The sequence below is a fragment of the Kogia breviceps genome, chromosome 1 (assembly GCF_026419965.1).
Source record: "Kogia breviceps isolate mKogBre1 chromosome 1, mKogBre1 haplotype 1, whole genome shotgun sequence".
NCBI classification, from domain to species: Eukaryota; Metazoa; Chordata; class Mammalia; order Artiodactyla; family Physeteridae; genus Kogia; species Kogia breviceps.
This window is the reverse complement of record NC_081310.1, coordinates 148,122,494-148,144,168: the sequence shown is the minus strand read 5'-3', so window position 1 is coordinate 148,144,168 and position 21,675 is coordinate 148,122,494. Positions and strand designations below refer to the sequence as shown.

The 21,675-nt window shown below is 38.2% G+C and overlaps 1 pseudogene; it reads left to right on the top strand.

Annotated features, from left to right (window-relative positions):
• Nucleotides 1-14,744: 14,744 nt before the first annotated feature.
• LOC131764272 (small ribosomal subunit protein uS2-like) lies at nt 14,745-17,977 on the top strand (annotated as a pseudogene).
• The last annotated feature ends 3,698 nt before the right edge of the window (nt 17,978-21,675 follow it).

Here is a 21,675-nt window from a genome sequence, read left to right as displayed (position 1 = left end):
CCTTAAGGCAGGAATTATAGAAATATAATCTCTTGAAAGGGAGCACACCTCAGGAGCCAGGCAGAAAGGGCACAGAAAAATATCCCAGAGTTGTGGACAATGAACTTTGCCAACATCACAGCTTAGCTGAGGCCCAATCTCAGTAACAAAAAGTTCAGGAATTAAAATCAAGCCGAGGAGACTTTAGACCTACTCTGGTGGACAGACTGACCAAGCACATGAGAATAGGGTTTACGGAGTAAATGTATCCCTTGGGATGAAATAGGGAGGGTACTATAAACAGAGACAAGTCCTACCAACAGCCAGACAGCTGGTAACAAAGGCCAGGCTGCACAAAGTCTTTCTGGCTGCCCTTTTATATACGAGTAAGAAAAGCATACATCTCTGTTGGGTGTGAGTGATCTGGCTGCAACATCTGTCATGCCATTGATTGCCAGGCTGGCTTCATTCGTTCTGGCTGGCTAAGCTAGGGTCTCCTTTCTTCCTTACCTTTCCAAGTACATCTCTTCTCAAGCTGCGTGATCTGTCAAAGAAGGCATGCTTCTCTAATAGGGTGGACGATTCTTCAGAGAATATACTTATTATCAGGAAATAACCCAACTTGACTTAAAGGCCCCTAAATAATCTTTTAGTTCTGACATATTTTTTTTACCCTAAAGGATTATCTTTAGTGCCAACAGCACCCAGCATGGCTAAGGCCTCACAGGAAAAGAGGTTCCAGCTCTGGAATTAAACATTCAACAAGCAGAGTCCAAAGACTTTCAACTAGGATGGAAAGTCTACAAAATTAAGAAGGATATGGAACAAATAACTGCTATGAGGATGTTGTAAGATGTCTTGACCTTTATGCTTCCTTTGCATATATGCTGGGGAGGCAACACAGCTTCATGGGCTTTAAAATCATTATAGCATGTCCCAGGTCCTCTTGTCTTCATACTTTACTGACTTCAGTTGCCATCTATGTACAAAAGATTTCCTGTCTAGAACTCATTCTAGAACTCCTGACACTCATGCCCAATTACCTACACAACTCTTCTACTTTATTAACCCTTAGGCTCAAAAAGTATTTATTTGGCATCTGCTATGCGTCAAAGAATGTCCCAATCTGAGCTTACTATCTTCAATCTCCTCAAAGGAAAACTGGATGAAATCTTGGGCCCTACACCAGAGTTTCAGACTGGACTAAAATCAGAAGCATCCATAGAGTGTCAAGTGCTATCCCAAGCACTTCCACCTATGCATCTCGTTTATTCTTCACAATAATCCTATAAAATAAGAATCATTACTTCCATTCAACAGGTGAGAAAACAGATATATAAAGTAGATGTTTCCAAGATTTTTTTAAAATGTCTCTGTTTTATTTTATTTACTTATTTTTGGCCACGCTGCATGGCATATGGGATCTTAGTTCCCCGACCAGGGATCAAGTGCCCCGTGCATTGGAAGCGTGGAGTCTTAACCACCTGACCGCTGGAGAAGTTCCCCAAGATATTTCGATTTCAAGGACATTTCAAAAAATATTCAGGGAAGTCACATAGGATGACTAACTGTTTATTTTGGCAAATAGGAACACTGAACAAATCATTTACTATAAATTCACAGAAGATAGGCTATATATATATATATATTTTTTTTGGCGGTACACGGGCCTCTCACTGTTGTGACCCCTCCCGTTGCGGAGCACAGGCTCTGGACGCACAGGCTCAGCGGCCATGGCTCACGGGCCCAGCCGCTCCACGGCATGTGGGATCTTCCCGGACCGGGGCACGAACCCGCGTCCCCTGCATCGGCAGGCGGACTCTCAACCGCTGCGCCACCAGGGAAGCCCGGTAGTTTATATTAAATGGAGGAAACTGAAATGGATATGATCAAGTAAAAGAAGCCAATCTGAAAAGGCTACCTACCATATGATTCCAACTATATGCACATTCTGGCAAAGGTAAAACTACGGGGACTGTAAAAAGATTAGTGGTTGCGAAGTGGGAGGAAGAGGGATGAATAAGTGGAGCACAGAGGATTTTTAGGGCAGTTGAAACTACTCTGCATGATACTATAATGGTGAATACATGTCAGTTTACATTTGTCCGAACCCATAGAATGCACAAGACCAAGAGTGAACCCTGATGTGAACTATGGACTTTGGGTGAAAATGATGTATAAATGTAGGTTTATCAGTTGTAACAAATGTATCAGGCTTGTGGGGGATGTGGATAATGGGGGAGGTTCTGCATGTTGGGGGTGCAGGGATCATATCAGAGATCTCTGTACCTCCTTCTGAATTTTGCTGTGAACCTAAAACTACTCTAAAAAGCTTTTTCCTTACAAAGAAAAGATAGGCTATATATATTGATATGTATATGTATGTGTATATATGTATAAATTTTACATATATATGAATATAAATAGTTCTTTCAATTCAATAAATTTAGCTTTATGGAAAATTTATATTGTCTTTCTTTTTTTTGTTTGTTTTTGTTTTTGCTGCCAACCGGTGAAAACCTTGTCATAGGCCCTGAATTTGGGGACTACTCATTTGAGTTACTTGCTCAGGGCTCCTGGATTAACAGATAAGTAGTTATAACAGCTTCCTTATATTTGCATAAATAGCGAGGTTACATCTCTCTTCTCCAGCCATCTTTCCAGATACCCTGTGTTGAGCAAATTAAATTATGTTTCCTTTCCTTAAATGATGTGAAACACACAGCAGTGCAGGTTTTACCTTAGGGGAGCTTTAGCTCATACAGTGGGGTTACTTTCTATTTAAAAAAGAAAAGAAGGATCATCTGTGGCCTTGCTTCAGAGATAGAATAATAACTTCTGGTGAATATCATTTTGTCATAACTATATTTTGTGAAAATTATAAGGTATTTCATAGTATTATCAGAATAAATAAGAAATCAGTTGACCAGGGCTTAAAATTTTAGTTTTCAGAGTAAACACAGTAATAATTTTCAAATCATAGACAAATAAAATTTCCAGTTTGTTAGAAACAATAAAAATTAGTTTTATATGTACTTTCTAATACTGAAATGAACTGATTTTTTTTAAACTATAGCAAAATTTAGAATTTAAACACTACCCACTATTCCCTACCTAAAAGTCCTTAAAGAAGTCAAATAATACTGCTTGCTAGACCTAGCCTATTGGACTCTAGGCTCATTAACATTAAAAAATATATAATTTACTATTTGGAGTGACAGGTATATTACGCAATTAATTTTTTGGTAATAAAATACCATTCAGTGAAGAAAGCAAGGCCAAAATTAGCAATCAAGGTGAAATAGAAAGGTAGAAAGAAAACTATAAGCAGTGATGTGACTAACATAGAGTTGTGATTATTGTGATAATTATATTACATTTTTGGTCAAGTTAAAACACCTTAGAAAAAAATTTATTTTTGTATGTCAAAAAAAATGGTCAAGTATCACAATTTCATACAGCTCCAACTAATGTCTCACAGTCCTCAGTATATTTTAATCAGGTTTTTGGAAAATGTAGCATTCATTTTTATTCAGGAAAATTAAGGGGTCCTGTGACTTGGCTTTATGCCAAATTATCACAGGGAATCAACAACAGAACTAGAAATATAACCTAATGGAATAAAAGAATTATTAATTACACTAATTCAATAGCACTTACTGAGTGCCTACCATATATGCCAGGCAAAGTTGTGGAAGTGTGTGTCCTTGCGGGGAGTGGACAGGATGGGAAAAGGGCATAGTGGGGGAGAAATGTGACATGCTTTACAGAGATTTAGACATTTGAAGTTTTCCAAACAGAGAGTTTAACCTTGGAAAGACCAAAATAAAGACGTAAGACTACCTCTTTTTTATTTTTACTTCTATTTGTCAGTGAAGTATTTGTTTCTGTTATCAACAGAAACTGATTAACGAAAAGGTGCTAACTTAATCAAGTTATGTATATGAATTCCCCAGCAAAGCCAGGCGTAGCAGATAGTTTCATATGCTAAGATCAACAACCAAAGCACTTTCTGTCAGGGACTTCAGCTGAGTGAACAGTTTCATGAACTGACATTGTGGCAAAATATTAGCTTTAATAATGAATCTGCTAATTCTTCTTCCCTGCCTGTCTTGTTCAACATTACATTCCCATTACGGCAAATAATAAGCCCTCAATAAATATTTGTTACATGAACAAATTAGCTGGTGTTTGGTCTTTGATTATAGCATAATAATTCCTGGCAGATAAAATAAGTTTGCCATACTTATTGATTATATATAAACTTTTTAACAAATAGTGTGAATTACCATACATTCAATTCTAAATTTTTCTCTCACCAAATAACACCATTCATTATCTCTCAATAAGATTTTTTCAAGAAGATCAAATCTATATAAAGTATTAAATTCACAAATGTTAGCAAATTATTTTAAATATTCTTTTATTGAAACATCCCAGTTTGTATATTATACTTTGTATGTGTATTTTTTATACTATAAATATAATCAGAGCTACATGTATACAAAAATTCTGTTTCCTTTTATTGCTTACAATACAGTACTATATGGCTACTACATAAAATTGTTATAAGAATTAATGAATTATACAAAAAAGGAATTTTAAATATAAAAAAGCATATTCTAAGTGAAAACATTATTATAATAATTCTACATCCTTGCCCAGTTATAAAACACAAGAATCATTTTATAAGGCTACTTGTATATTAATTTCCAAATAGTCTGATTAAAGAATGTTTTAATCTATATTTTAGGCAAAATAGAAAATCGAATTTTAACATATTATCAAGTGATTGAAAATAAAAGCACTGTCAATTTAAGTATTTCAACTGCCAGAGTTCTATAGGCCAGATAATAATTTTAAATAATAGCTACATTGTTAATTGTTGAAATAATATGTAATAGTCTTTTTTTCTCCTCAATCATTAAAATCATATAATATTCCAATAATAATTTATCACTAAGACAGGTATTTTTCTAAGTAATGTATCACCAAACCACATTTTGTTTCTGATGTCATCTACTGAAATCAATCCATGTTATAAAATGACACATTGGCTAAAAACTTGATAAACTCTGGAATGAAGTTCACCGACATGCTACTAAAAATAGACCCTTTTTAATTTTTTCAACAAATTTAATACGAGCATGGTGATAGAAATACATTAGGATAATAGAAATTCACCCTACATTAGTTTTTAATAAATCTTAGATATCACAATTCTTTCACATACCAAATTTTAATTAGTCTTCAAAAATAATAACTACCATCTCTTGAGCAGTTACAACATGAATGATACCGTGCTAAGCACTTTACATGCTTTACTTCATAAAAGATTCACAACTTTAACATATTAATTAGTGTTCCCATTGTATAGAAATGAAACTGAGACTCAGAAGGTTAAGAAATTCATTCTCAGTAGAAGAATTAGGATTTGAATACCTCAGGTCTATCTGACTACAAAGCCCATAGTCTTAAACAACCATCCAATGTTAAGAAAAAAGTCCTAAATATAGAGAAGTGGAAAGTCAGCAAAGTTGAAATACAAAGTTAAATTGGATGTGAAAAAAAAGATATTGCTAATTGTTAGAGAAGGAAATGTAAACCACACTAAGAGTCTCAAAGATACATTTACAGAATAAGTGAGACAAATAAATTTTCATTTTTAATAAATCAACTTCTTTTGGCAATATTTTTAAGATGACTGCAGAGAATAATCCTTTCCAAAGTCTCCTGATGAACACGTTTTTCATTCTCGACTAAAAACTCAAGTTCTTTTAATAGTCAAAATTTTCACACCTGTGGGGTGGTTTCACTAATTAATGTACATTTTTAAGCTTTTGCTAACAAGTTATCAAATATTTGTGAGGAATAAAGTATGCCTATTTAAGCTTTAAACCATCATTTGTCCTCCATAGGAAATTGTTATTTTCACATCTCAAAAAATTCATGACATACAATTAAAAAACAACAAACAAAAGTCACATTTTATAAGGCAGCAATTATGTTCATATGGTACCAGTATAATTGAAAGACAGAAGACATTTCATTCGTTAGTAACACAGAATTTCTTCTAGTGGGGTTTCCTCAAGCTCATTAGATATTCCCTGGCTGATTCTCCTAAGTAATTAGATTTTAACAGGATTTTCAACAGATCAGAGCAATCTCTGTGGGTGCCAATAGAGAAGAGTCCCCCTCTGGCCTTACTAGCAGGGCAGAGCAGATAACATCCAGGCTGGGAGTTAATAGGACAATTACTGGCCTCTTTTAAATGAGTTACATTAATGCACTTAAGCTAAATGACTCTATATATGATTAAATATTAACATCTGCAAAGTATGAAATCATGATATGCAATCAAGTTTTGTTGTTTTCATTTCCCCAAAGAAAGATTTCAATTGTTTGTATAAATGCCTTTAAATACTGTGTATTGGACATTTTTAGGGTACAGAGTAAAAAGCTGGAAAGCATTCTTTTTTTATATATATATATATAAATTTATTTTATTTTTATTTATTTATTTTTGGCTGCATTGGGTCTTTGCTGCTGCACGCGGGCTTTCTTTAGTTGAGGGGAGTGGGGGCTACTCTTCTTTGCAGTACACGGGCTTCTCATTGCGGTGGCTCCTGTTGCAGAGCACGGGGTCTAGGCACACAGGCTTCAGTAGTTGTGGCTCGTGAACTCTAGAGTGCAGGCTCAATAGTTGTGGCGCACGGGCTTAGTTGCTCTGCAGCATGTGGGATTTTCCCACACCAGGGCTCGAACCCGTGTCCCCTGCCTTGGCAGGCGGATTCTTAACCACTGTGCCACCAGGGAAGCCCCAAAATCATTCTTCTCACTTAAGAGTCCTAAAATATACTGACTTTTAGGATGCCACCTCTGGCTATGATGGAGTAACTAAAAAAACAGACAAACATATGAAATAATAGTTTTCAGACATGGGACAACAGGCAAGGAAGAGAAGGCAAAATAAATGAGGTGGTCTCCCTAAGCTGAGAGACAGAGTTGAAAATGTGGGGAAGCCAGGTGGCTAGAATCACAGGAAGAGTACCATGGAGGAGACTTGCACCTTTGGTGCACCTTCAGAGCACCAAAAAAGAGAGCTCTGAAGATCTACAGAGTCTCATGTTGAGTGTTGATAGGCACACACATACAAGGAAACTACCCAAGGTTGGAAAATGAACCACGGGAAAGGAGCAGGCAGAACAATTTTCTGAGCTCACACAGGGCTGGGAATAGTTCACATTCCCAACAGCCAGGGCTAAAAACGAAACAAAACCAAAACACCCTCATAATATATAAAGCAACAGGTAAAAAACTCAGAAGGATAATGTCTCAGTAGTAGGCAAATTAGCCCTAGACTAAAAGTTGCTCTAGCCCTCCCTAACAAAGTTTAAAAGCAAATCTCAAAAGGATCACCCTATTTCCAAGTTTTTTGAATGCCCTGGAACAAAGCTTAAAAATATTTATAGGAACATAAAAGAATCCAGCACTAAACAACATAAAATTCACAATGTCTAGTACCCAAATTCACGAAGTCACACAAGAAGCAGGAAAATATGACCCATAATGAGGAGAAAAATCAATCAATAGAAACAGACCCAGAAATCAAACAGATTAGAAATTATGAAAGAAGAACATTAAAACAGCTATTAAAAATACACCCTATATGTTCCAGAAGAAAAAGGAAAGCATAAGCACGGTTAAAGAAAGACATCAAAGATATAAAAATGACCTAAATCAAACTTCTAAAAGTGAAAAGTACAATGTCAAAGATGAAAAATAGGGCTTCCCTGGTGGCGCAGTGGTTGAGAGTACGCCTGCCGATGCAGGGGATGCAGGTTCGTGCCCCGGTCCGAGAAGATCCCACATGCAGCGGAGCGGCTGGGCCCGTGAGCCATGGCCGCTCAGCCTGCGCGTCCGGAGCCTGTGCTCTGCAACGGGAGAGCCCACAACAGTGAGAGGCCCGCGTACCGCAAAAAAAAAAAAAAAAAAAAAAAAAAAAAAAAAAAAAAAAAAAAAAAAGATGAAAAATACACTGGATAGGATTAATGGTAGTTTGACACTGCAGACTGGGAAAAAAAAAAAAAAAAAAAATGAACAGAGCACCAGTGAGCTGTGGGACACCTTCAAGTAGGTTAATAAGTGACTAATTGGAATCCCAGAAGGAAGGGAAAAGAAAAACTATTTGAAGAAATAATGGCCAAAAAATTTCCAATGTTGATGAAAATAATACACTGAAGAAACATGAAGCTACACCAAGGTATATCATAAATCAAGTAGTCTAAAGCAAACTGACTTTAAAATGCATTTTAGATACATTTTAAATGTTTTCAGCAAAAAACTACCACAAAATTTATTGGTTCAGATCTGATCCAAAGTCAGACTTGTACTTGGCTCCTAAGACATTGGCCCATAACATTTTCTATGAAAAACTTTTAACCGAATGTAAACAGTCAATTTTGCCAATATCTCTCAATATATGAGAGATATTTCAGAAGTTTTATATTGAATTCCATTCTTTACTTTTTGACTTTATAAAGTGATGTTTCCTATCCTTATTGTCATTATAAGGTTACCTAGTCTTATACCCCAAAACAATACATAAAATACCAAATTGTGGCCCCGCAAGTGCAGAGGCAAGAGCCTGAACCAGACAAATAAGTGCTGGGGAGCACTATCATCCCTCAGTTGCCTTTTACTCACTTGGATAAAAGAGGGCATAAGATCAGTAAGAGAATCTTCCCACTTATCAGGTCCTAACAAAATCACCATGAACTTAGTGGCAAATTCAGGGCATCATAATCCAGAGAGAAACTGAGCCTGTGTACATGGAGGGTCCTTACAAAGAGGTGATAACTACTTGTAACTTTTTCTTTCATGAGAATCAAGCTTAGGTTAGACTGTAAGGAGAAAAAATTCCTGACATTGGAATAGATTAAAAACAAAAAACGAATTTTCTTAAAGTTTTTAATTCAGGTTCTGTCCTGGATAACCCTTGTAAATTCTGGCATACACCTGACCTGCCTTTTCTATGAGTCTGTGAACACTTGATTGTTTAAAACAATAGTTAACCTTCTTAGGCTGAGCCACAAGCCCCACTAACTCTCAAACAGCTTGGAGCATGTCTGTAACCCACCAAATGCAGGATATTCAGATAGCCTTTTGTGTTGAATTTCCCCTCTCTATTCTCTTTGTTCATCTACAAATCTATTTCCATAATTCTATTCTCCCTTATGCAGTTTTCAAATGTCTATATCTTGCTTTATGTACTTGAAATATTCCAGAGATCTTAGGTGTAAACACGACTTTTTTCCAATCTAATTAAACTTAAAGGGCATTTGGGGAACTAGTTATTTAAAAGAATTCTTTGAGTGAATTAATCATCTTCTGAAATTTTTAATCTAAATCTGATTGTTATATATCAAATTTGCTTAACACAGGTACACAAAACTAAACTGTTAGTATTATTTGCAGATCTGGGTGGAAGGGGATACCTTACATAATTTACTGAGTACTATCCATGGACATTGGAGAATGTCAGTATCATAAAGATATATAGAGATAAAAAATCAATGAGTTTTAGAAAATGGGTTGAATCAAGCTGGCCAAATAAATTATATTAGTCATAATGGGACCCACATGAGAACCAGCATTTGCAAATACCTCAAAGAAATCAAACAATTTGCCTAAAGGAATTATAATAGACACTAGCTTCCCTTTCCTTAACACTTTTGGAAATTTTTCAGGCCTGTTTTATACAATGAACTTGAAATTCTTATCAAAGAGGCATATTTATAGATTTGACTGATCCAGTGGACATTTCAGTATGTCCTACTAAAACATAGAATGTTGAAAGTACAGAAAGACAAGGGTAATACACATGAAAGAGGGTATAGGATAATACAGTCCCATGGCTAACTATGATTTTTGAACCACCGGAAAGCAGAACTAAAACCTATGACTTGAAGTTGCAGGAAGACACATTAGGCCCAGTATAAGACTAAACTTTCTAACAATCTGAGCTAAACAAAGATCAAATTTCCCATCACTCTAAATGTGCAAAAATTGAATGACCTTTTGCCAGGGATTTTGTAGATTGGATTCAAGCGTTGTATAGAAGATTTAATTAGACAATATTTAAAAATCTAATCTTTAAGTATTCCTAAACATTCAGATGATCTAATTCTATGATCTTAAAAGCTTTGGTGGTCACACAAGGAACTTCCTTTGCCTTAATTTCTTTATAGGATGATTGTAATACTTGTCCCTTTCTTGCATATAGGAAATACTGTACTGGAAGAATACCTAGGGTATCTGGCTCAATCACTAACTTGTTGGGTGACTTTGAACAAATCACTTAATAGTCCTTGGTTTTTGTTTTGTTATCTGCAAGTGTGGTCTGGGGGTTCTAAAGACATGCCCCAAGAGTTCACTTTACTTTATATATAGATTTTGCTTCTCCAAGTCTCTGACTCTAGCTGTATATCAGCCCGGCACCTTGCTAGAATAACCAGCCAAAATTCTATGCTCTGGCATTCAGAAAAATGTAAAATCTCTAACATTATAATTCCATGTTGCTGATATGGGAAATCCTACAGTCATTAACTGACTGTTTGCCCCACCTATAGCCATTCATGGTAGCCAATCACAACGAAAGGTCCCATTCCTGGTGTTCCAGTGGTTAGGACTCAGTGCTTTCACTGCTGGGGCCCAGGTTCAATACCTGGTCGGGGAACTAAAATCCCACAAGCTGCGAGGCATGGCCAAAATAATTAATTAATGAATTAATTATTTTTTAAAAGATTGTATTACCGGTTTTACATTTCTGATAAGAATTATATTGTCCCTGTTCCCAAAGCAGCAATTTGTACTATAACCCTAAGAAAGAGCAAATAGATGAACTCCAAGTTCATATCCATTAAAATATTTTAGAATATTAGTTGTATCATTTACTGCTACTTCTAAAATAAATACACAGAGAATATTACCAAGAGACATGTTAAATGAATCACTCTGAGAAAAATGCCAAATACAGCACAGAAAAATGACTAAAACTAATTCTTTTCTTATAGCAACTCATCAAAACTGACTATCTAGTCATCTGCATACACCTAACTCTGAGTTGAAAAATTCAATCTCATTAACTGAAAAAACTCTCCCACCAGCTTAATATTCTCTGTCTAGTGCCAACATTATATTCTTTTGCAGTCCAATTAGAGATAGGCTCATTGTTCTCTTAACTTTTTATGCATTTGATCCAAAAAAACTGTACTTGAAAAACAAAATAAAAATAAAACTGAACTCTTACTTGTTACCAGAGGATTGGTTGGTTGTGAAATCTAGTTGCTGAATATTTGAAGTCATAATGGAAAAATCAATATTTCTTGTTGTGCAATGCCCACTTCATGCTGTTTTCTGCCTCTAAAAGATGTTTTCTTAAGGGGGTGAGACCACAATCAGACATAATTCAACTTTCCTATCTGCCATCTAGAAACATTCAGGTAAGAGAAAAAGAACTAAGGATGGTCAAATATCAAGAAAATCCAACCACCAGTAACTATTAGATTCATAAATGAATAAAAATAATGACATATGTATGGCACTTTAAACATTTCTATGTATTAACGTCCATGGTTTCACTTGATGTGCTGGTAACCTTATGAGCTAACGTAAGGCATTAACTCCCATGCATAGGAAGGGGAAATGAGACAGAAATCACTTGCCTGGTCACACAATGAGCCTGCTATGGACTGAATTGTGTCCCCCCCACCAATTCATATGTTGAAACCCTAACGCCAGTGTGACTGTATTTAGAGATAGTGCCAAAAGGAGGTAATTAAAGTTAAATGAGGTCATAAGGGTGGGTTCCCAGACATGATAGGATTAGTGTCCTTATAAGAAGAGACACTATAGAGTTCACTCACTCTGAGTGCAAACAAACAAGAGGTCATGTGAGCACATGTCAAGAAGGCCACCACCCACAAGCCAGGAAGGAAGTCCTCTCCGGAAACCAACCTTGCTGAAACTCTAATCTCAGACATCTAGGTTCTCGAACTGTGAGAAAAGAAATGTCTGTCGGTTAAGCCACCTGGTCTATGGCATTTTGTTATGGCAACGTGAGCTAAGACAGAGCTAATGATCATGAAACTTCTCTGAGAACCAAAGTCTCCTTACTTTTAGTCTTGTGCTATGTCAATACAATATAATGGCCAGCATTGAACTACTGAGAATGATCACTTGAATTTCAAGCAATTTTTCCTGAACTTATTTTTTTTTTTTTTTTTTTTTTTTTTTTTTTTTTTTTTTTTTTTTTTTTTTTTTGCGGTATGCGGGCCTCTCACTGTTGTGGCCTCTCCCGTTGTGGAGCACAGGCTCCGGACGCGCAGGCCCAGCGGCCATGGCTCACGGGCTCAGTTGCTCCGCGGCATGTGGGATCTTCCCGGACCAGGGCACGAACCCGTGTCTCCTGCATCGGCAGGCGGATTCTCAACCACTGCGCCACCAGGGAAGCCCCTCCTGAACTTATAATTGGGGCTGCCCCAAGCGGCTGTCTCTTCATCTAGCAAATAATTGAAGTATTACTATAATGAAGATACCCTTCAGAGGGGAAAAAATGCAATAATCATCATGAATGTGCAACAAATCCTATGGATTTCTCTTTAGCAATAAACTTTTAAACTAATTCCTTTTTTAAAAAGTCCTCTTGTTATTGAGGAATGGTTTTTTTTCTTATGCCTAATGTTTCCTTCCTATAAAGACAGCTAAGCCCTCTCTCTTCCCTTTACTCATTTGAACCTAACTGATAAAACTTTATAAAGAATGCCCACATTGGCTTAACTCTTCTTTTTCTTGACATGAGCCTATCCAAAGAAAGCACAAATTGTTTGCTTTTCCATGTTAAAAATCTTACCTATGCCGTCCTTCCATTAAGAAAGCCCAGGACCTAGTGGGTAAGTATACCTAATGTCAGTATTTTGCTAGAAAGCCTATTTGGCTCCCATACTAAGCCAACATAGTCTGTATCAGTAAATAAAGATGCTATTTTGGCCTCAGCATTTACTCTTTTTACAAAATCTCTCAAATTACTCAGAAAGAAGAAGAGCAGGGTGTTATCGAATGCAAGTCCTTTCAGAGAACACCAGCATAACTGCAGGACAAACTTTTGATTTCAATTGTCTCTACAATTTGAGAGGCCAGGAGAAAACATGAACCTTAATGGAGGTGGAATTATCCTTGCTATGACTGCAGTAAATGTTTGTTGAAGGGGAAAAAAATGGAAAGGGAAGGTATACCATATACACGCAGTTTTAATGGAAAGCCTATTTCTGCCATATACATTAGAGAAATTGTTCAAGAACAGTTCATCCATGTGAAAATATTAGCACTGTAATTCTGCCAAGGTCAGTAAGACCTAGTGATTTGCTGAGATATCACCTTCATTTCACCAGGTAAATAAAGGCTCCTTTTTCAGTATGTCCTCTCTAAGAAGGCACTCCATAGCAACAGTTAAATTATGAATACAGCACATATGTTCCATACCATATCATTTACAGCACAATTTAGCATAGACATAATGCTTTGTAACAAACTACAATACCATTCACAAAATGCATTTAAATAGCATAATTTAGTTCATTAAATTCAGTCATTTACAGTAAATCAAAATCATCATAGGAATTGAAGAGAGTACACAGTTGTTTGTTTGAATAGTTAAGCTAGGTAAGTCAATTTCTTTTTGAAGGTCAAGGACAGAGTTATTTCCATTTTCTGTTATTAAAAAGATACAGCTGGTGTCAAAAGATAATTTAATGTCACCTCAAAATGATCAACCGTCTTTTCTTTCCTCCCCCCTCTCTCTCTCTCTCCTGGTTGCATATAATATCCCTGCCACTCCTAAAATATATCTGATTCTCCGAAAACATTTTACATACTAGTTAACTAGAATGTGTCTGCAGATTTCACAAAATCTCAAATGGACAATTTCTTTAAATTTTTAACCAAAATATGTACATTTGGCCCTGAGAAAGGTTCAAACACTAGATCACAGTACATGTCATCATCTGCTTATCTGTCTGCTTTTCATACCATATTGTAATCCCCTTGTGGGTAGGAGCCTAGTCAATCGTATTTAGATTCCTACAACCTAGCACAGTGTTTGTTGATTGTAAATTCCTTGAAAGCTAGGATTCGTTCTTTTATTTATCTATTTTTATTCTTTCTGGCCCCTACCATAATGCTTTACACAGACACAGTGAACATTCATTGATTTAAAAATCTCACTGGAGGGGCTTACCTAAGGATATATTTTATAAGTACATAAATTCAGTATATTTTTTATCATCTTAGTAAACCAGTGCCTAGAAAGACAAAGGCAAAGTAAGAAAAGAGAGGACCTCCTCCAGGATTTAACACAAACTATTTGACCTCTCTGATTGTTACACAGTCCAGTGTACTCTGAGCAGAATCACATTCCAGGTGGCCACAACTGTCTCCACCTTTCAAGTCTTTCTCTTAGCCTTTGCATGAAATGCTTTCAGCACAGACTCAGCAGTAATCAACAGTATGAGGATTTCAGCTCGAGTTCACCTGCTTTAAGATTAATGCAATCTACACAGCATTCATGGGCTCAGCATTTACCTAGACGTTCCATAACCCTATATATGCCTTGTCCTAGGTACTGTGTTAATTGCAGAGGATACGGACTCAAGTAAGACCTGAACTCTCTCAAGCTGCTTAGAATCTAGCGGGGCACACCATCAACAATGCAGTGTCTGAGGTAAGCACAAGTGCTCAGAGAGAGAGAGCACACTATCTTGATAACAAAAAGATAGCAACTCCCTCTATTCAGCACTCCCCACCCCATGTGAAGAACTGATTTCCACTCTCAGCCCTTTATGAGAGGGCCAGTGATACACTGGAGGAAGTTTAAAAGGAGAGCTGTCAGATGGAAGTGCTGCCTTCTCACATTTCCTCCCCTCAGGCTACCTTTCCCCTTACTTAAAAAGGAGGGAGAGTGGGAAAGAATGTTGGAAGATTAAGGGGGAAATTTTTTAATTGAAAGTAACTGTTCTTGAAATTATCTGAGTATTGCTAAGGTGAGTATTGCTGGTTTGAGGAACCAAGTCAGAGTTCATTACCATGAACAGCCTTTAATTGTATTAACTCCCTACATTGAGAATATCAATAGCTCCACAGAGACCAAGCAATAAAAAACAAACTCCTTAGATTGCATTAAAGATCTCTGTACTCTGGCTTCAGTCTTGTCTCTCTTAGTATCAGAGACTGCTAGTTTCCTCCAATATCTATTTCCCCCCTCCTCTATCAGTAATAAAAATTTTAGCTAGAAACACAGCCACTTCCCTTGCAGTTAGATGTGGCCATGTGACTAAATTCAGGCCAACAGGACACTAGTGAAAATGTCAGGAGGAAAATTCTGGGAACCTAAAGAGACAGTGGATGCATACCTCATCCTGCCCACTGGGACATGCCATGCCAATCCTGGATTGCCTACCTCCAGATTTTTAATTAAAAGGGAAATTATTTTCTATAGTATTTCAGCCACTATTTGAACATTCTGTTATTTGCAACCTCCCTTTCCCCCAGGTCCTCCTCTGGTGGCCTGCTATGAGCCAGACGCTGTGCTAGGTCTCTAAATACCTCATCTCATTTCAATCCTCACAAATACCCTGTTAGGTAGCTACTATTAATAGCTTCGTTTTACAGATGAAGAAACTGAGACTTAGAAAGATGAATTTACTTGCTAACAAGAGGCAAAGCCAGGTTTTTGAACCCAGGCAGTTTGTCCCCAGAGGCTACGCTTGTAATCTCTATAACAACACTGTCCTTTCCATAGGGATGGGCGCGTTCTATGTCTGTGCTGTCTAATATGGTATGCGCTACCCACATGTGGCTGTGGAGCACTTGAAATATGGCTAGTACAACTGAGGAGCTGAAATTTCTATTTCATTTAATTTTAATTAATTTAAATTTCAATAGCCACACAGGGGTAATGGCTATGGTGTTGAATGCTGCAGCTCTAAAGACTCTGTGATTGAAGCTCTAGAAAATAGCACCAGCAAGCTTTGTGTTGACCAGGTGCTCAGTAGATATTTGCTTTAGTACTCTGAACTGGACTGAGGTGAACATCAACCACACCAGACATAATCGATGTAGATTAAAAAAAAAAAAACCTGAAAAAGGGACAAACTTAACAAATTCAGGGACAACATGAAAAAAAGACAAAGTTGAAGCAACAACAACAAAAAAAACCACTCAAGCTCAGCATTTGCAGCAGAAAAGAACACTCAACTCATTTTGTCCTTGCTCAAGCAGAGTCTGGAAGAGGTATGTCAAGATGACCAATTAAATGACGTGTAAACCCAGTTTAATAAAAGCTGGGCTGGCATCCATTTACAAAAACCTTCAGAGGACACTGAGGTTTCTCATGCTGTCTTTAAAGAAACTGTCTGTAAAAGGTTGGAATGGGTCTCACTAGGCTGGAAAGAATAAGTTCAGATCACTGTATTTAACAACCATTCATCATAAATTCCATTTTTCATTTGGTAGGGAAATGACGGAAACTCACTCTCTCCCGGTTACAGCAATTCAGAGCAAAAAACCTTCTAGTTATACTACCAGGCCAAACTCTAAATTTTAGGCACCTTTGGAATTTTTCACTCTTGCTTTTACCCCACCGAGGTGGAGCACTAAAGAATGCAGTCAGGGACTCACACCATTAGGTGAGCTTCTCCCAGCCTGGCCATTCCCAGTGTGACCTTTCACCAGGTCCCTGGCATAAGGCAGTGTGTCGTCTCCTGGAGCAAAGCCAGAATGTAAGATGAAAAGCCACATGTGGAGGATGACGCAAGGGAAATAATCATGACCCTCATACTGAGAGCCAGAAAGAAATCTGAGGTCTTAAGCACACTGGTTCCTAAGCCTGGGGGTTTTACTCAGCATAAAACTCCCGTAACATTTTGTTTTGTAGGGCTTCCAGACACAGAACAGTGAGCATACTAGCAGTCAAACTTTGGGTGTACCACGCTGCACTACCCAGAGAGGGATCTAGATGGTGTTGTCTTGGGTTTCCATAATAACTTAAAGGGAAATTTTCACAATAACCATAGCCCTTGACGTCCCACAAATGAAGGAAGAGGATGTCCTTAAATTCCAAGCAGTAGGAACCCACTTAGGTGGCACCAACCTTGACTTCCAAATGGAACAATACATCTCCTAAAGGAAAAGTGATGGCATCTACATTACAGATCTGAAGGGGACCTGGGAGAAGCTTCTGCAGATGGCTTGTGCCATTGTTACCATTTAAAAACTGACTGATCAGTGTCATATCTTCCAGGAACACTGGCCAGAGGGCTGTGCTGAAGTTTGCTGCTGTTACTGGAGCCACTCCTATTGCTGTGCGCTTCACTCCTGGAACCTTCACTAACCAGATCGGGGCAGCCTTCCAGGGGCCACGTCTTCTGGGGGTTACTGATCCCAGGGCTGACGACCAGCCTCTCACAGAGGTGTTGTACGTTAACCCACCTACCACTGCTCCCTGTAACACAGACTCTCCTCTGCGCCCTGTGGACACTGCCATCCTTGCAGCAACAAGGGAGGTCACTCAGTGGGTCTGAGGTGGTGGATCCTGGCCCAGGAAGTTCTGCACATGCGTGGTACCATCCCGTGTGCACACCCGTGGGAGGTCACGCCTGATCTCTGCTTCTACAGAGGTGCTGGAGAGACTGAAAAGGAAGAGCAGGCCATGCTGAGAAGGCCATGGCCAAGGAGGAGCATCAGGGTGAATGGACTGCTGCAGCTCCCAAGTTCACTGTATTCTACCCGCGGTCGCAGACAGGTCTGAAGGCACAGGTGCTGCTGTGCCTGCCCAGAAGTTCCTGCACGAGCAGGGAGCCCCCAGCCCGCCACTGAGGACTGGCCTGCAGCTCCCACGGCTCAGTCCACTTAAAGGGTAGGAACAACCACTGAGTGGTCTTAAGCTGTTCTTCCCCAGGCTTTTAAGCAGAAAACAGAAATACGGTAGATAGAAAATAAACATCAGTTTCTTTAAAAAAACAAAAACAATTCTGGGTATAAAGTGTTTGTACTATTCAACTCAAGGGCGCATTCAGTCCAACAAACATATTTTTAGTTCCTACTACGTGACGGCAATGCTGAGTGCTAAGAGCACAAATCGGAATACAATGACACACAACAAACATTGGGACACTCTGTAACAATATCTTATGGAGAACAAATATTTTTAAAATCACTGCCATGCCTTACATATACAATTTCAGTTAAGCCTCAAAAACCTCTATAAGATTGATATTATTACTCCTGTTTTCTCAAGTGAAGAGGTTGAAGCTCAATGATTAAACAACTTGCCTGTTTGTACAACTGGTAATTGCCACAGGCCAGATCCAAATCCAGGCCAGATCCAAATTCAGGCCAGATCCAAATCCAGGCCAAATATGTGTCTTCTACTATATATAGAATAGATAACTAACAAGAACCTACTGAATAGCACAGGGAACTCTATTCAGTACTCTGTAATGACCTATATGGGAATAGAATCTAAAAAAGAGTGGATATATGTGTGTGTATAACTGACTCACTTTGCTGTACAGCAGAAGCTAACACAACATTGTAAATCAACTATAATCCAATAAAAAAATTTAATTTAAAAAAGTGTGTCCTTCTCACCAAGCTAGTCTCTTCCCCCATCCCTCCCAAATACAACTGAAAGACAGTATACTCAAAGATTAGCCCCCATAATAATATCAATTATCTTTGGGGCCTGTAACAGCTTGGTCTCTCACAAGTTGAAGTAATGACTTCAAACAATAACAATGACTTATTGAATGTCTACTATGCCTAAGTACTTATCATATTTGATCTCCAGTGTCACAATTATCCTGTAAGGCAAGTATTATTAATATTACCATCCCCATTTGACAAATAAAGAAACTAAGTCTCAGGAAAATTAATTGCGTTGGCCAAAACCATACAAGTACTAAAGGAAAGAATCAACACTGGAACCCATTTAGTTCCTAAGTCAATACTCTTTCAACTAACCATTCTGCCTTGAAAAACAAAGACTCTGAAATCAGAGTAAACTCTGGATTTAATATTGGGCCCAGTCCTTTCTGGGGAAGGGGGAGGAACTTCTTACTTGATTACCTAGCAGAAGGGGATGGGTTTGGAAGAAGAAACCCATTAATCCATGCGTAAGAAATAACGAACCAACCAGATTCCAAGTTAGAGGATGGAAGGCTCCACAAGCATCAGGAGAGTCTCAAAGGCCCCCAATGAATAAAATATGGATTAACACTGCTGAGAATAGTGAGAAGCACAGAACTCTGGAGCCAAAAAAATCTGACTTTGAATCCTGGCTTTGTTGCTTACTATCTGTGTAATTTTAAGCAAGTTATTTCAATCTCTTTGGACCTCATTATTGTTTTTGTATCTGCCAATGTAGATTATTCAATTTGCTAATGTGAAGTGCTTTGCAAAAAGAGTCAACAGTTTTTAAGAACCTGCAATGTGCCAGGACCTGAACTACAGTTGGAAGTTGTGATGAAATTGTGAAAAGATTACACGCAAAACCCCCTTAACACTAACAAGAACCATGAGATCATTTTTAATAGTACCCCTTTTTCAAGAGAAGGAAACTGAGATCCGGAGAAATGAAGTACTTTGGCCAAGGTCACAGAGCCAGTAAGTGTTAGAGCTATGATTTGAAGCCAGGGGACTCCAGAGACTACACTTTTACTCCCTGTGCTGGGATGCTATGGGAAACCAGGGAACAGTAGCAGGAGCAGGTCTGGAACACGTAACTTCTGAAAGTTGGCACTCAAGTTAAAGCTAAGAAGCCTGGAGAAAACTGAGTAGCCTGGAGCAGTGAGGGACAAATAAAGCACTGAGCTAGAAACAAATAATGAGGCAGCAACCTGGAAGTCACAAATATCACTGAGTAAGGCAAGATGAGCAGTCACAGGACTGGGCTGATAAGAAACAGAAGAACTCAAGGGGAAAAACAGAGAAAAGACAGAAGAAGAAAAATACTAATAGACAATAAATATATGGAAGTCTCTATACCAAGTTGTTAATAGGGAAGAAATTACGTCTGGGAATAAGGAGTGTGCTACATGAAAGAAACTTCTGCTTTTATTATGTTTCAGGATTATTTAACTCTGACTAAAGAGCAGTGTTGCTTCTGCAATTTTAAATTAATAAAACTAAGAATACTAAAGTATATGACAAAACAAAAAAATTCCAGTGGGTTTAGATGGAAGAATGAGGTACAGAGGTCAAAATCCAAATAATAAGCTTGGCACAGCAGAGGATCCAAACCCAGGGCACCTATTGGATTGGAATCCAAATCCAGGGAGACAGAGACTAGAATGGCAGAGCTGGAAGGGGCCTTAAACTATGTCTAGCTTCCACCCCCATTTCATTTTTTTTTAACATCCTTATTGGAGTATAATTGCTTTACAGTGGTGTGTTAGTTTCTGCTTTATAACAAAGTGAATCACCTATACATATACATATATCCCCATATCCCCTCCCTCTTGTGTCTCCCTTCCCCCCGCTCCCTATCCCACCCCTCTAGGTGGTCACAAAGCTCCAAGCTGATCTCCCTGTGCTATGCGGCTGCTTCCCACTAGCTATTTTACATTTGGTAGTGTATATATGTCCATGCCACTCTCTCACTTCATCCCAGCTTACCTTTCCCCCTCCCCGTGTCCTCAAGTCCATTCTCTAGTAGGTCTGCATCTACAGAATGAAGTCAGTCAGAAGGAGGAAAACAAATACCATATGCTAACACATATATATGGAATCTAAAAAATTTAAAAACAAAATTTTTTAATGGTCATGAAGAACATAGGGGCAGGACGGGAATAAAAACACACTTCATTTTTTAAGTGAGGGAAACCGAGGCCCAGAGAGGGAAGTGTAATGAGTCCAATGTCACATCATTCACTGCTACATAACATAGACACAAACTTGGCCCCAGGTTATAGGCAGTTTCAGACTCTACAGATTAAAACAAGAGACAGAGACAGGCTGGGATGGAGGAACAGGTGACAAAGAGAACACATTTCCTGACAACAGTCACTAAAAAAAGCAATCCTACACTCTTGTGAATATGCAGAGAATCCCTATGGTCTTCTCAGGGATTTTTCTGCTCTGTAGAACAAGGGAGTCTTTGGGGAAAAGAGGAAAGATGCCTGAGCAGAGAAATGAAGATTTTGCAGACAAGCAATCAGAGCCCACAATGCAAAAGGACTGCCTTTTCTCTAATAAAATAAACATCCATGAGACTTCAGGTGAGTCATTTAATCTCTCTCATCCTCGGTTTCTCCATCGTTTGGCATATCTCTCCAATAAGGTTGTTGTTGCAGAATCAGGACTTCTCAAATTGTATTTGGCAAAATTCTAGGAGATGGGGTTTGGGGAGTTCCATTGATACCTGTGTTTGGGAAACCTTGCATTCTCTATCTGCCATCTTGGAGATTCAAGGTGCACATGAAATGGGCATTTGCTCTTTTTGACTGCCCAGCATCATTCAACCTATCTCCAGCAATTAACTCTGCTGTCCATTTGGAAATCAACCCTTCTCCTTTCGGTCCATGTAGATGCTATGGGGTTGACTTCCATGCCCTGGCACAACGCATGACACATGACCAATGA